The sequence below is a fragment of the Musca domestica genome, unplaced genomic scaffold, assembly GCF_030504385.1.
Source record: "Musca domestica strain aabys unplaced genomic scaffold, Musca_domestica.polishedcontigs.V.1.1 7, whole genome shotgun sequence".
In the NCBI taxonomy this organism is placed as follows: Eukaryota; Metazoa; Arthropoda; class Insecta; order Diptera; family Muscidae; genus Musca; species Musca domestica.
The window spans coordinates 18630712-18645106 of NW_026712383.1; the positions used below are offsets into that span (position 1 = coordinate 18630712).

At 34.6% G+C, this 14395-nt stretch overlaps 1 protein-coding gene across 2 annotated transcripts in view; it reads left to right on the forward strand.

Annotated features, from left to right (window-relative positions):
- The window catches only part of LOC101890139 (dual oxidase maturation factor 1), a 144739-nt gene that overhangs the window by 47145 nt on the left and 83199 nt on the right, over positions 1 to 14395 (forward strand). For both annotated transcript variants that reach the window (XM_059129998.1, XM_059129999.1), the window contains exon 2: positions 7204 to 7713. The gene's annotated coding sequence lies outside the window, so the exon portion shown is untranslated. The remainder of the gene's footprint in view (positions 1 to 7203; positions 7714 to 14395) is intronic.

The following is a 14395-nucleotide window of genomic DNA, read 5'->3' on the forward strand; positions in this document are numbered from 1 at the left end:
AATTTAGATATAGCTCGCATATATATCTTCAACTGATTTCGGGTCAATTGTTCACCAAATGGTCAGTATCAGTATAAATGACCTGAATTTTGGCACATCTGACTGAATTCAGTCTAGAAGCAAGTACATGAAATTTGGTGAAAATCGTTTCAGATATAGCTATAGTTCCCACATATATGTGTCATCCGATTTGGGGTCTTAAGTCCCTCACATGTGTAATATTCATTCCACAAGAATGATCTATGGTACCAAATATCAGATACAGCCCAGAAATACATCTGACAAATTTTATAAAGATCGGCTCAGATTTGGATATAGGTCCCATATCTGATCTTCAACTGATTTCGGGTTAATTGTGCACCAATGGCCAATATCTGTCAAAAAGTTTTGAATTTTTGTACATCCGACCGAATTTAATCTAGAAACAGATACATCAAATTCGGAGAAAATCGGTTCAGATATAGCTATAGCTCCAATATATATGTTTCATCCGATTTGGTGTTTATGTTCCTCAAATTCCTAAAATGCACTCCACAAGAATGTTTTTTGGTACCAGATATCAGATACAGCCCAGAAATACCTCTGCCAATTTTTTTTTAAGATCGGTTTAGATTTGGATATAGGTCCCTAATATATTTAATTTAACCGATCTAAGGTTAATTGTGCACCAAATGGCCAATATCTTTCAAAAAGTCCTGAATTTTGGTACATCAGGCCGTATTTAGTCAAGAAGCAAGTGCATCAAATTTACTGAAAATCGGTTCAGATATAGCCTCCATATATATGTATCATCCGATTTGGTTTTTAAGTCCCTCACATCTTATAGAGCTCGAAAATACCTCTGCCAAATTTTGTCAAGGTTGAATCAGATTTGGATATAGCTCCCATATATCTCTTCAACCGATTTCGGGTTAATTGCCAATATCTGTCAAAAAATTACTAAATTTTGGTACATCCGGCCGAATTTAGTCAAGAAGCAAGTACATCAAAATTTGAGAAAATCGGTTCAGATATAGCTATAGAAGAAGGTCAGAAATATGTGCCTAAAAAATGCAAGTTTTTCGTGCATCAAATGGCAAATATTAGTCCAAATGGACTGAAATGTGGCACATCCGACGGAATTCAGCCTAGAAGCAGGTACTTCAAATTTTGGTGAAAATCAGTTCAGATATAGCTATAGTTTCCATTTATATGCTTCATTCGATTTTGTGTTAAAGTCTCTCACATGCGTAGTCCGCAACAATGATATTTAACATCGGACCTCAGATACAGCTCGAGAATGCCTCTACCAAGTTTTGTTGAGATAGGTTCAGATTTTTTATAGCTTCGATATTCGTATTCAAACGATTTTTTCCATTCGGAGAAACCTGGCCCGGTATTCTATTTCCCTATTAAATAGTTTTTAATGTCATATCGTGCACTATACAGCACTACTACAGGTACAAAAGCCTCCCACAATTTTGTTGAAAATTAATTCAGAGTTGGATATAGTTTCCAAATTGTGGCTTCTCTAAAACCACCATACCCATGCAAATAAGGTTCATAGTTAGTATGATCTACATCACATAAATTCCTAATACAAATTTTTTTTTGTTACCGGAGCTCTACTAAATACGCGTAATGGTGTAGAATATTATATAGTCGGCTATGTCCGACTTTTGACCTCTAAAATTGGAAAGTTTTTACTAAACTAGAATTAAACCGACATTTTTAACTTATAGGGCATCTCTTATGCTTTTAGACTATCTATAATAATTGAGATTCCAAAAAGTATATATTTTTGCAAAAGTTCGAATACGATGCTATGACCAATAAACATCTTTTAAAATTAATTTGATACATTCGTAAAATCCTATTTTTTATGATTAAATTTTTTCATATATATATGAGTGGTATGGAGGAGTGGTATGCGGAAAAATTTAACCACTCTCTCATCCATTTACTGAGCGCAAACATTACTTTTGTGTAATATTTGTTGTCAAACCATAAACAATTTTTTAACTATCCACATTTGATTGTTTATGCAAACGATAATTAAAAAGTAAACATTTCACAAACCACAAAATTTAATAACTTTTTTTTTTTGTAAAATTTCAAATATGATGCGATGAGAGTTGTCTAGACAAAGTAATGAAATGGGAGGCGGACATTAATGTTTACAATGATTAAATATCAGAAAATAAACAATTAAAAAAGCAGTAAGTTCGGCCGGGCCCAACTTTTAATACCCTCCACCATTTGGTACAAATTTGGCAATTTCCAAAAAAAAAAAAAAAATAAATAAATAAATAAAATAAAATAAAATCCGTTAAAAATTCTGCTAAAATTTTAAAAATACCGAATGCTTATACGACGACTTGGACCTGCATAGGCAAATTTTGTCATAAGTTATTACAATATTTAAATGCGAAACTTGAAGAAAAATCTGTTTATAATGTAGCTAAAATCATCAAATTACCGAATATGAGGGGTACCGTTATATGGGGGCTATACGAAAACGTGGACCTGCACAGACAATTTTCTGGCATGGGCTGAAGTATCCAATACGAACTTCACATGCGAAATTTGAAACAATCCCGGTAAATAATGTCGCTAAAATCATCAAAATACCGAATATCGGGGGGTGCGGTATATGGTATAAGACGTGGACCTACATGACCCATTTTCTGTTTTATGCTGCAGTATCTATTACGAACTTCAAATACCAAATTTGGAACGATTCCGTTAAATAATGTCGCCAAAATCATCAAAATACCGAATATCGGGGGGTATTGTTATATGGGACCTATACGAAGACGTGGACCTACATGGCCCATTTTCTGTTTCATGCTGCAGTATCTATTACGAACTTCAAATACCAAATTTGGAACGATTTCGTAAAATAATGTCGCTAAAATCATCAAAATACCGAATATCGTGGGGTATTGTTATATAGGGGCTATATGAAGACGTGGACCTACATGGCTCATTTTTTGACTTAGGATGTAATATCCAAATTTGAAACAATTCCGGTGAATAATGTCGGTATTTACGAACTTAACCTGCCTACTGGCAATATATACTTGTGTGCAAAATTTTAGCCTTCTATCTTAATTTGTTCGAAAGATAGATAGATTTCAACAGACAGACGGACAGACAGACAGACACACAGACAGACAGACGGACATGGCCAAATCGTCTTAGAATTTTACGCTGATCAAGAATATATATACTTTGTTGGGTCTGACATGAGTATTTCGAAAAGTTACAAACGGAATGACAAAATTAATATACCCTCCATAGTATGGTGGAGGGTATAAAAAAATGGAAATATGAATGATATATATATTAATATATTAATATATACTATAAGTATAGTATAATAATTGTACTATAATTAATATATCCTGGAAAGGTTCTTTAATCCTTGAAGTTTAAAATTTTAGAAATTTAACTGAAATCAATTAGATTTAAGATATGGTCTTAATATTTGAAAGAAATAATTGCTGCATATTTGCTATTGAAAAATTTTCAGGCCCGATGTAATGTAGCATCTGTATCCCCAATGACCCTTAACACAATTATATATCCCTTGGACATGCTTCAAAAATCGTAGATAAATTTCATATTTGATTTTAAAACAAACTTAAAATTATTTCCAAATGGTCCTTATATATTATCGGCGAAAAAAAAATCTAAAATAATTGCATTCTTCATAAAAATCGTTTTTAAAATTTTCGATACATGTATGTATTGGATAGATATGGTTTTATAATATACCAAATTTCCAAAAAATCTTTAAAAAAAATTAAAAAAAAAACAAGTAAAAAGCTGTAAGTTCGGCCGGGACGAACTTTAAATACCCTCAACCATTTCGAACGAATTTGACAATTATCAAAAAATTCTTTTAGTCTTAAAAATACCAAATATAGCCGTCATATTAGGGTCTAAACGACGACGTGGACCTGCATATGCAATTTTTGTCATAATATTCAAATGCGAAACTTGAAAAAAAAAGGTGAATAGTGTAGCTAAAATCATCAATATAGGGAGGTACTATTAGGGAGGTACTATTATTATATATTTGGGGCTATACCAAAATTTGGAGCTGCTGAGAAAAATTTCTGCCTTAGGCTGCAGTATCCATTACAAACTTCAAATAACAAATTTCAAACAATTCCCATGAATAATGTCGCTAAAATCATTAAAATACCGAATATAGGAAGGTACCGTTATTTGGGAGCTATACCATAATGTGGACCTATATGGCCCATTTTCAATACCAAAAGTCCTGCAGACATAATATATATTTGAGTAATATTTTATCAATCTATTTGATTTCGTTCGGAATCTAGAGTGATTTCCACAGACGGACGGACATCGCTAAATCGACATAGTATTTTATGCTGATCTAGAATACATCTATTTTGTGGGGTCTAAAAAGTATATTTCGAGGTGTTACAAAAGAAATGACAAACTTAATATACACTCCATACTATGTTGGAGGGTATAACAAGTTTAAAGTATCAGTCTGTTCTGCCGACGGACATATACCCTCAGCCAATGTCCGATTATTAAAATATATTTGGACTTCTGTTATGATTATTCAAATGGTTGACCCTATATGGAGTGGGTTCTGAAGGAATGAGCCAACACTGTCCATTTCATATCGCACCTAAATAAATACTATATAAATATTGCGACGTGCCAGGTTTGGTGTATATTAGTAACTTCATCATAAGATCCACATTCATCCGAAGTTTCTGGTTTTTGTTTTTATGTGTGAAATTTGAAGAGAATTGAATGCTTATTACTTCGAGCGTTTGGTTTCTCCAAATCTTTAACCCTATGTGGGGGAGGTACCAGAAGAAATGGTTCGATCTCTACCATCTTTAAAACATATCTTATGTTGATGGAAATATTGAGATGTGCCAAGTCTGAATGGAATCTGATGTTAATTTCGCGTTTTGTAAGCTCCATGGATATCCAATATTTTAAACCTTCGTGGGGGAGGTACTGGAAGGAGAGTACTGATATATCCCATCATCACACCAGACTTTGGGATAATAAAAATATTCTGATGTGTGAAATTTAAAGCATGTCGGACTCTTACATCACATTTTGTAGGAGTTGTAATTATTCAAAATGTTGACCCTTTGTGGGGGAGGTACCAGAAGGAGTGGACCGATATATCACATCGTGATAACAGATCTTGTGTTAGTAGAAATAACGGGATGTCTGAAATATAAAGAGAACCTGATGCTTATTTCGGATTTTATTAACGTGTTGATTATTCATAACTTTGACCCTTTATGGGTGAGGTACCAGAAGGCATGGTCTTACCGATTTTATAACAGATTTTGTGTTGATAGAAATATTCAGATAATGGATATTCAAAATGTTGATCCCTTTGTGGCGGAGGTATCAAAAGGAGTTAACCGATATATTCCATCTTAACACCTGATCTTGGGTTAGTAAAAATATTTGGATGTGTGAAATTTGAATGAAATCGGACTCTTATATCACATAGAATTAGAATTGTAATTATTCAAAATGTTGACCCTTTGTGGGGGAGGTACTAGATGGAGTGGACCGACATTGTCCATTTTCGCACCTGACCTAGCACTGACGCAAATATTAGGATTTACAAAGTTGGAGGAAAATCGGATTATTGTTTCTCTTTCTGTGCAGAAAATATATTTTTTTGAAAATGTTGACTTTTTTTGGGGGAGGTACCAAAAGGAGTGGACCGATATTGCCTATCTCCGAACTCGATCTAAGTTTGACAAAAATATTACGATGTAACAAGTTTGGACCCCCTTCGAGAGTTATAGTGCACACCAGCCAGCCAGTCAGACGGACGGATGGACATCGCTAGATCGACTCAAAATGTTCTGAAACGGATTTGGTCTAAAGAGACTTAGGGTCAACAACCGTTATTTCGACTAAGCAAGTTTTGACCTATCAGATCAGATATATCCTCTCTAGCCATATGACTGTGGGTATAAAAATCCAGGATTGCAATCTGTTGTATTTTCGTATAGTATTCAATAGTCTTAGAAATCTACAATATTTGCATTGGGGTTTGAAGAGTATCCTTGTCAAATACAAGATATTTGCATTGATCCTTGAAGAAAAATTTTAGAAAAATTTAGATATAGCTCCCATACATATCTTCGTCCGATTTGCGTTTTATTGGCCACCAAACGTGTAATATCAGCTCGAATAGTATGGAATTTTGCACATACAACCAAATTAGGCCTGAAAATAAGTATGCCAAATTTTATCGAAATCGGTTTAGAAATAGGTATAGCTCCCATATATATTGTTCATTCGATTTGTTATTTTTGTCCCCCCGCAGCCGTAATAGGTACTCTGTAAGAACAATATTTGGGGAAATATATCAAACACAGCTCTATAATTCATTTGCTAAATTTTATCGAGATCGGTTCAGATTTGGATATAGCTCCCATATATATCAAATGGGCAATACAAGTCCGAATTTAAAAGATATTAATGCTTCGGCATATTTAGTCTTTTGAACTTTAAATTATAATTATAATCATAGCGTGTATGATTGAATTCTGTCATAAAAATTTTTTATTGTTATTTGGAGCTCTACTAAAGTGGTGCAGGGTATCATAAAATCGGTCTCGGCTGAATTTAAGACTTTATTTATTGGTTTTTAATTGCCATAAATCTTCTGTTTGGTCTATAATTTAACTGACTCAATGGATTCTAACGTGGTTTTCTTGTCGGCTGAGGTAAGCTCAGCTGTATCCTGGGTCTCCATAAGGACCCACTAAACCTTATGGAAAAAGATGAGTAGAATTTTCCCTTTCTTTTTGGAGCTGTAAATCACATGTTTTATTGATTTAAATACTAAATTAAAATATACTAGTGTTCAAATACGATAAGATGGATATGGAATGTAGGATGGCGAGTGGACTTCGGTGGTGTTCGGGAATCCGATATTTTCGATGTCTCGTAGGGAAAAGGGTGAACGTCTTGTGGACAAAAGTGAACTAAGCTGATTGGTACCCAATTTATAATCTAATCACTTGTAATTTAATATTTTAAGTTCTCATGAGGTAGTTTTAAAATTCGCCAAAAAAATACCCAATATTTAGTATTCATATGGTTACGGCTCCCATATTCATATTTATTTTCATATTTTATATATTACACTTTAAATAACAATTATGTTTTTCTTTCTCGTTTCAGAAAATTTAAAATAATATATATTTACGAGTAAATATTTTGGTGGCGAAATTTTAACAATAACAACAACTACCCACAAAAAAGAGAAGTGCTAATGATAACAAATATCCAGCTAATTATGAAGTGCCAATTGGACAAAGCGTTGAAACAAAAAACCAAATCAAATTAAATTTGTGAAAAGTTGTCGCTGAAAAAAAAAAAAAAAAAACCAAACGTGAAAAATATTTGGAAATAAAGTTAACATCTCAATTAGTATTACTGTTGACAAATTCATACAAAAGTGCCACCACATAATAACAACGCCAGCAGCAACAAAAACAACAACAAAACATATTTGCACAACTAAAAATCAAATAATTAAATTTGATTAATACCGGATTACCCGTTGACTGCACATTTTTCGTTTTTCATACGGCGAGCGAGCGAGCGACCGAGTATTGGTCGGTTTGGATTGGACGTCCTGTTTTGGTTTTACACACACATTTTTTATACATATATATGTTGACAAGTTTGGTAAGTCAAATAAATAATTAAAATTAAAACAGCATAATGATAATAACAATAAACGATAAATATAATTGACAAATCCATAAAATTGTGATGACAAATTTGAGAGTAACCCCACAACACAACGTAGTTTCGATTGACCTTGGAAATACCTATTTCGTTGTGAGATGAGATGACAAATTTTTGTTGGTGGTATTACGATTAATGTCATCATCGTGGTGATAATGTCAAAACATATATTGAAAATATTGTTTAGCAGGAAAAAGAGAAATGGAAAAGTCATATAACTTGGTATGGGTAGAGTAACATGCCAAGGATGTATGAGTCAACCAGTAAAGGAAGTCTTAAAGTCAGGCGGGGCCGACTTTATGATACCCTACATCACTTTGCTAATTTAGTAGAGCTCCCCATAACAATTAAAAGTTTTTATGGGAGAATTCAATCATACACGCTATGATTATAATTCAAATTTAAACTTCAAAAGACTAAATATGCCGAAGCATTTGTATCTTTTAAATTCGGACTTGTATTGGCCATTTGATGTATGTATATGGGAGCTACATCCAAATCTGAACCGATCTTGATAAAATTTGGCAAAGGTAAGTTATTTCTGAGCTATATTTCATATATTTCCCTGAATATCGTTATTACGGAGTGCATATTACGGCTGTGGAGAAGAAATATAACAAATCGGATGAACAATATATATGGAAGCTATAGCTATATCTGAACCAATCTTCACCAAATCTGACATACTAGCTTCTAGACTCAATTCGGTGGTATGTGTAAAATTTCGTTTGGTGCACAATAAAAGGTAAATCGGACGAAGTTATATATGGGAGATATCTCCAAATCCGAACCGATCTCGATAAAATTTGGCAAAGCTATTTCAGAGCTGTATTTCATATATTTCGCCAAAATATTGTTGTTACAGAGTGAATATTACGGCTGCGGAGGACTAAAATAACAAATAGGATGAACAATATATATTGAAGCTATAGCTATATCTGAACCGATTTCGATCAAATTTGGCGTACTTATGTTCAGGCCTACTTTGGTTGTATGTGCAAAATTCCATACTATTCGAACTGATATTACACGTTTGGTGCACAATAAAAGGCAAATCGGACGAAGATATATGTATATGAGAGCTATATCTTAATCTTTACCGATTATCTCCAATTTCAATAGGATTCGTTCTTGGGCCAAACAAATGATTTGTTCAAAATTTCATCTGGATTGGGTAATTAATGCGAACTGTACTTTGTTCACAAAAATAAATGGACAGACGGACGGACGGACATACGGACGGACATGCATAAATCGACTCAGTATGTGATTCTATGCAGATCTCGTTTCCTTTTGCCTGTTACAAACAAATGCACAAAGACATAACGCCCTGACCACAGTGTTGTGTAGAGTATAAAAATGGCTTAAAAACATGATTTATGGGAAATATATTTACAATACATAAAATGGAATTTGAGAGAGGATTGATGTCAAATTTATTAAAGTAGGCTACAATATTTTCAAATTTTAAATATTTGAAGTGCTTTATTATAGTTTTTAATTTGATTAGAAAAATTCTTGAAAAAACATACGAATAATTTCATCGGTTTACAAATCCTGCAAAGGTACTGGGTGAGATGAAAAAACTGCAATCAACTTCAGAATGATGTTACTGCTAAGCCACTCGTCCGACAACTGTTAACATTATTCCAGTGACAGCTAATTATATTTTTTACAAGCGTACAAAAGCATGTTGGTTAGAATTTTCCAGAAAAAAATTTATTCGGAATTAAATTGTGATAGTGTGATTTCTTTATATTTGGCTGGAGAACCACAAGGGGCTAGCATTAGAACACTCCAGCATTTAAATGTAAATAAATCTTTTGTGTCTCGTATCATCGCTTGTTACCGTGATACTGGTAGCGTAGCTCGACGTCAAGCAAGTGGACGTGGATACCCTCCACGATTTTGAACGAATCTGGAAACAAACAAAAAAAAAAAAAATCCGTTAAAAATTCTGTTAAAATCTTAAAAATACCGAATACAGCCGTTATGTTAGGGTCTAACGACGTGGACCTACACAGGCTTATAAGCCGTTACCATATTCAAATTCGAAACTTGAAATCGTACACATACCGTATATAGGCTGGTACGGTTATAGCAGAGCTATACGAAGACATTGACCTGCATAGACAATTTTCTGCCACAGGCTGTAGCTTCCATTACGAACTTCAAATACGACAATTTCGGTGAGTATTGTACCTAAACTTGTCAAAATACCAAATATAGGAAGGTACTGTTATATGTGGGCTACATCACAACGCGGACCTGCACAGACTGTTTTCTGTCATGGGCTGGAGTATCTTTTACGAACTTCACATACCAAATTTGAAACAATTCCGGTGAATAATACCGAATATAGGCAGGTACCGTTATATGGGGGCTATACGAAAACGTGGACCTGCATAGACAATTTCAATTCGTTCGAAAGATAGCGTGATTACAACAGACAGACGAACATCGCTAAATGGTCTTAGAATTTTACGCTGCTCACGAATATATATACTTTGTTTGGTCTGACATGAGTATTTCGAGGAGGGTATAAAAAGCGACTTGATCGAAAACCCGCGTCGAAGTGGCCGAAAAATGACTCATGTTCAGCTGAACATATCGCAATATTCCATTCGGCAAATATTGAAAAATAATCTCGGGGTCAAGCCATTGAAATGTAAAAAAGTGCAAGAACTTACACCGCAACAGAAAGAAAATATACTCAAAAGAGCTAAAGAGTTGCTTCGCTTGGCCGAATTTGGTTTTCTCCGATGAGAAAACTTTCGTTGTCCAGCTGTTTGTAAACAAACAAAATTATCGTCTTTATTTGCCAAAGAGGTCAGGTGAAAATGTGCACCTTTCGGTTGGCTACCAGAACTCGAGCACCGGCCATGGTGATGGCGTGGGCCGCCATTACAGGCGATTGTCTCCCTCTGCTCGTATTAATCGACCGTGGCATCAGAATAAATGCCGAATATTATCGCGAAAATATTCTGGAGGGTGTATTAAAGCCTTAGGCACGCAAACATTTTGCCACAGACCTTTGACATTCCAATAGGACTCAGCACCATCGCTCTCAGCACGCGCCACCCAAGAATGGTTACAAAATGAGATTCTTCGCCTGATTTCCAGTGCACAATGGTTTTCCGTATACCAATCCTGTGGACTATTGTGTCTGGAGTATTTTGGAAAGCGAGGTTGGCACTAAAAAATACCAAAGTGTCGATCACCTCAAGCAAGGGCTTGGCCGGGAATGGGCCAAAATACCGCAGGGCAACATTCGGGTAGAATCTGACGGTTTCATTGGCCGTTTGAAGGCCAAAATTCGTGCCAAAGGTGACCAATTCGAGCAAATCTAAACTTATTCTAAAATTTTAAGCTATTTCCGACATTTTTTGCCTTCATTCAATAAAATTTTTAAAGAGAAAATGTAAAAATCATGGCGTTTGACTTTGTTGTTATTGGCACCTACGTCAATATTGACCGGCCTGTTCGTCTATTTGTGATTTCGCCGGGTTAATAGAAAATTTGACCTTTATTTAACACAAATGTCATGGTCTATTTCACCCGTTAAATATTACCCGATAACCATCCAAATTGGAATGCTTCTGCTCAGCTCTAAGCTCTAGCCCCATACTAACTTTCGCTACGATTGGTCTATAATTGCGACCTGTGGAGTAATTGTAAAATATGGTAATTTTTCAGTTTTTGGTCCATTTCAACCTCTAATTATTATGCGATCATCTCCAAAAGCAATAGGCTTCTTTTCTGGCAGTACCCACACCTCCATTCTAAATTTCGTGAAGATCGTATGATTTATGGGAAAGATATTTGCAACACATAAAATGGTATTCGAGAAAGGATATTTTTTAAATTTATAGAAGTAGACTCCTATATTTCAATATTGAAATATTTATAAGGGGTTTATTATAGTTTTTAATTAAATACAAATATTCGAATAATTCCATCGGTTTATAAATCCTGCAAAAGTATAACCATTGCAAAACAACCACCAGTTGCGATATGTTTTAAAAATTCCCCCCACTTCCCCTACCATCCGTTTTTTCCGTCCTCAATGCAACAGTTCACTAATAGAATTTACTAATATTAATAAATTTAATTATACACATATATGTATCTGCATCGCTATTTGCTAATTGAAAATATTTACTTCAATAATGAAAATAGCCAAATGCCACGTATCGATGCTAAAACAATTATTTATTCGGAAATTATAATTTTTTTTATGAAAATTTAATAATATTTAATTAATGTAAACAGCATAGTGTTATGAACAATTAAATGTAAATATTCCACTGACATGGATGGCATGCAAAAATATTGAATTTTTCAAAATGAATATGTAAAATTTAACTCACATTTTAAATAAATTAAAATTTTGAAAAATTTTGTGAAAAGAGTAAAATAATTGACTTGCTGACTAACTTCCCAAAGTACAGGTTATGAAATGAAAAGTTCGACAAATAAAGGTTTGAAAAGTACGGCATCGAAAGAATCTTAAAGAAGTAAAATAGTATCAGTCGATTTTGTCGACAGATGTATACCCCCAGCCTTGAGTTATGATTATTCAAACTGTTGACCCTTTATGGGGGAGATTCCGAAGCCGCTCCTATTCGTATCTGTGACACATCACACCAGACCTGGGGTTAATAAAAATATTGTGTTGTGTGTAATTTCAAGAGAACTTGGTTATTCAAAAGTTTGACCCTGTGGGGGAGGTACCAGAAGGAATGGTCCGATATGTATCATCCTTATAACTGATCTTGTGCTTATAGAAATATTGAGATGGGTCAAGTCTGAATAAAATCGGGAGTTAATTTCGTGTTTCATGAGCTTCATGAATATTCAAAATGTTGACCCTTTTTTGGATTTACCAGAAGACCGATACATTCCATCATTACACCAGACCTTGAGTTATTGAAATTATTGGGATGTGTGAAATTAGAAGACAATTCGACACTTACATCACATTTGCAGAAAACAGCATATGCAGGGCATGTGGGGAAGATGACGAAACATTGGAACATTTTCTCCGTCAATGCCCAGCGTTTGCAAATTTCAGATCCCAATTCTTAGGGAACGACTCCATACAAGACCTTAATCAGACCATGGTAAATGATATAAGACAATTAAGAAATTTCATAAAGGCAACTGAATTTCAAATGTAACAGTCTGTAAACTGCCTGCCTTCTTCTAAAAACCCTTAGTCTAGAGCGCACAACAGGCCTATACTGGCTTAAGTGTATGCCCAACAGGGCTTCGCCCCTCTATTCAACCTAACCTAACCTACATCACATTTTATAAGAGTTCTAATTATTCAAAATGTTGACCCTTTGTGGGGAGGTACTTGATGGAGTGGACCGATAATGTTCATTTTCGCACCTGACTAGAACTGATGCAAATATTAGGATTTGCAAAGTTGGAGAAAAAGCGAATTATCGTTCCTCTTTCTGTGCAGGAAATATATTTTTTGAAAATTTTGACCTCTCGTATGTGAGGTACCAGAAGGAGTGGACCGATGTCGCCCATCTCCTCGATCTAAGTTTGAGAAAAATATTGAGATGTACCAAGTGTGGATGCCCTCTTCGAGAGTTATCGTCTACGCCAGACTGTTGCAAAATGGTTAGGCGTAATCCCATTATTGTTGTTTTTATAAAAACAACGTTTGTTTATTAGTGGAGAACGATTGTAATGTTTACCAGGGAAGAGCCATCAACCCTCGTCGGTTCCCTTGTTTTTTGTCCGGAATATTCTCCCTAGAAGTTATTTTAAAAATGACTTCTATGACAATAAACTTTTTTTTTAACCAAGTGACGAGATCGTAAGCTCAATAGAAGAAGAACAAAAGAATTACATAAAACTAAAATTCTTTTGGAAAATCTTCTAAATCTTATAACCGCACTTATAAACATAACAACAAGTGTGCAACAATTTTTTTTTATACCCTTCAACATAGATTATAGTTAGATTGTCACACCGAAATTATTTCTTATTTTGTACTTGGAGTTCGTAATGGGTACTACTTCCTATGACAGAACATTTCCTGCAAAAATCCACGCCTTTGTATAACCCCCATATAACAGTACCTCCCTATATTCGGCATTTTGACGATTTTAGATTTAGATTTTTCAACAGAATGACCTCAAACTTTGGAGCTCTAATAGGCACCACATGCTATTTCAGGTAGTAGGCTGTAGAGGTACACGTTTTCGTGTAGCCCCAAATAAATTTTACAACAGAAATTTTCGTAACCCTGAAGTTCGAATCTCCAAAGAAAAAAACATCTAACCAGCTCACCATCAGTGACCCTTATTCAAAATTTCAATTTTTAGTACATTTAAGTACTTTCGTACTCTTTTAGTATACATTTTTAAACCCCCAGCCTTATAACACGCCTGCGCACCAAGACTGACCCTCTTACAAAATTTTAGCCTCAGCCGTTTCTTTTGGGCGTTGATTTTCTCTCAACCAATCAGTTATTTCACTACTAGTTTATATACCGACTAGCAAATTCCCGCTACTTCGTCAGCGAAAAATACACCTAAGAAATGTTGGATTCATTCAAACAGTTCGCGTTAGGTCTTTTTAGTACTCAAAATTCACTGTG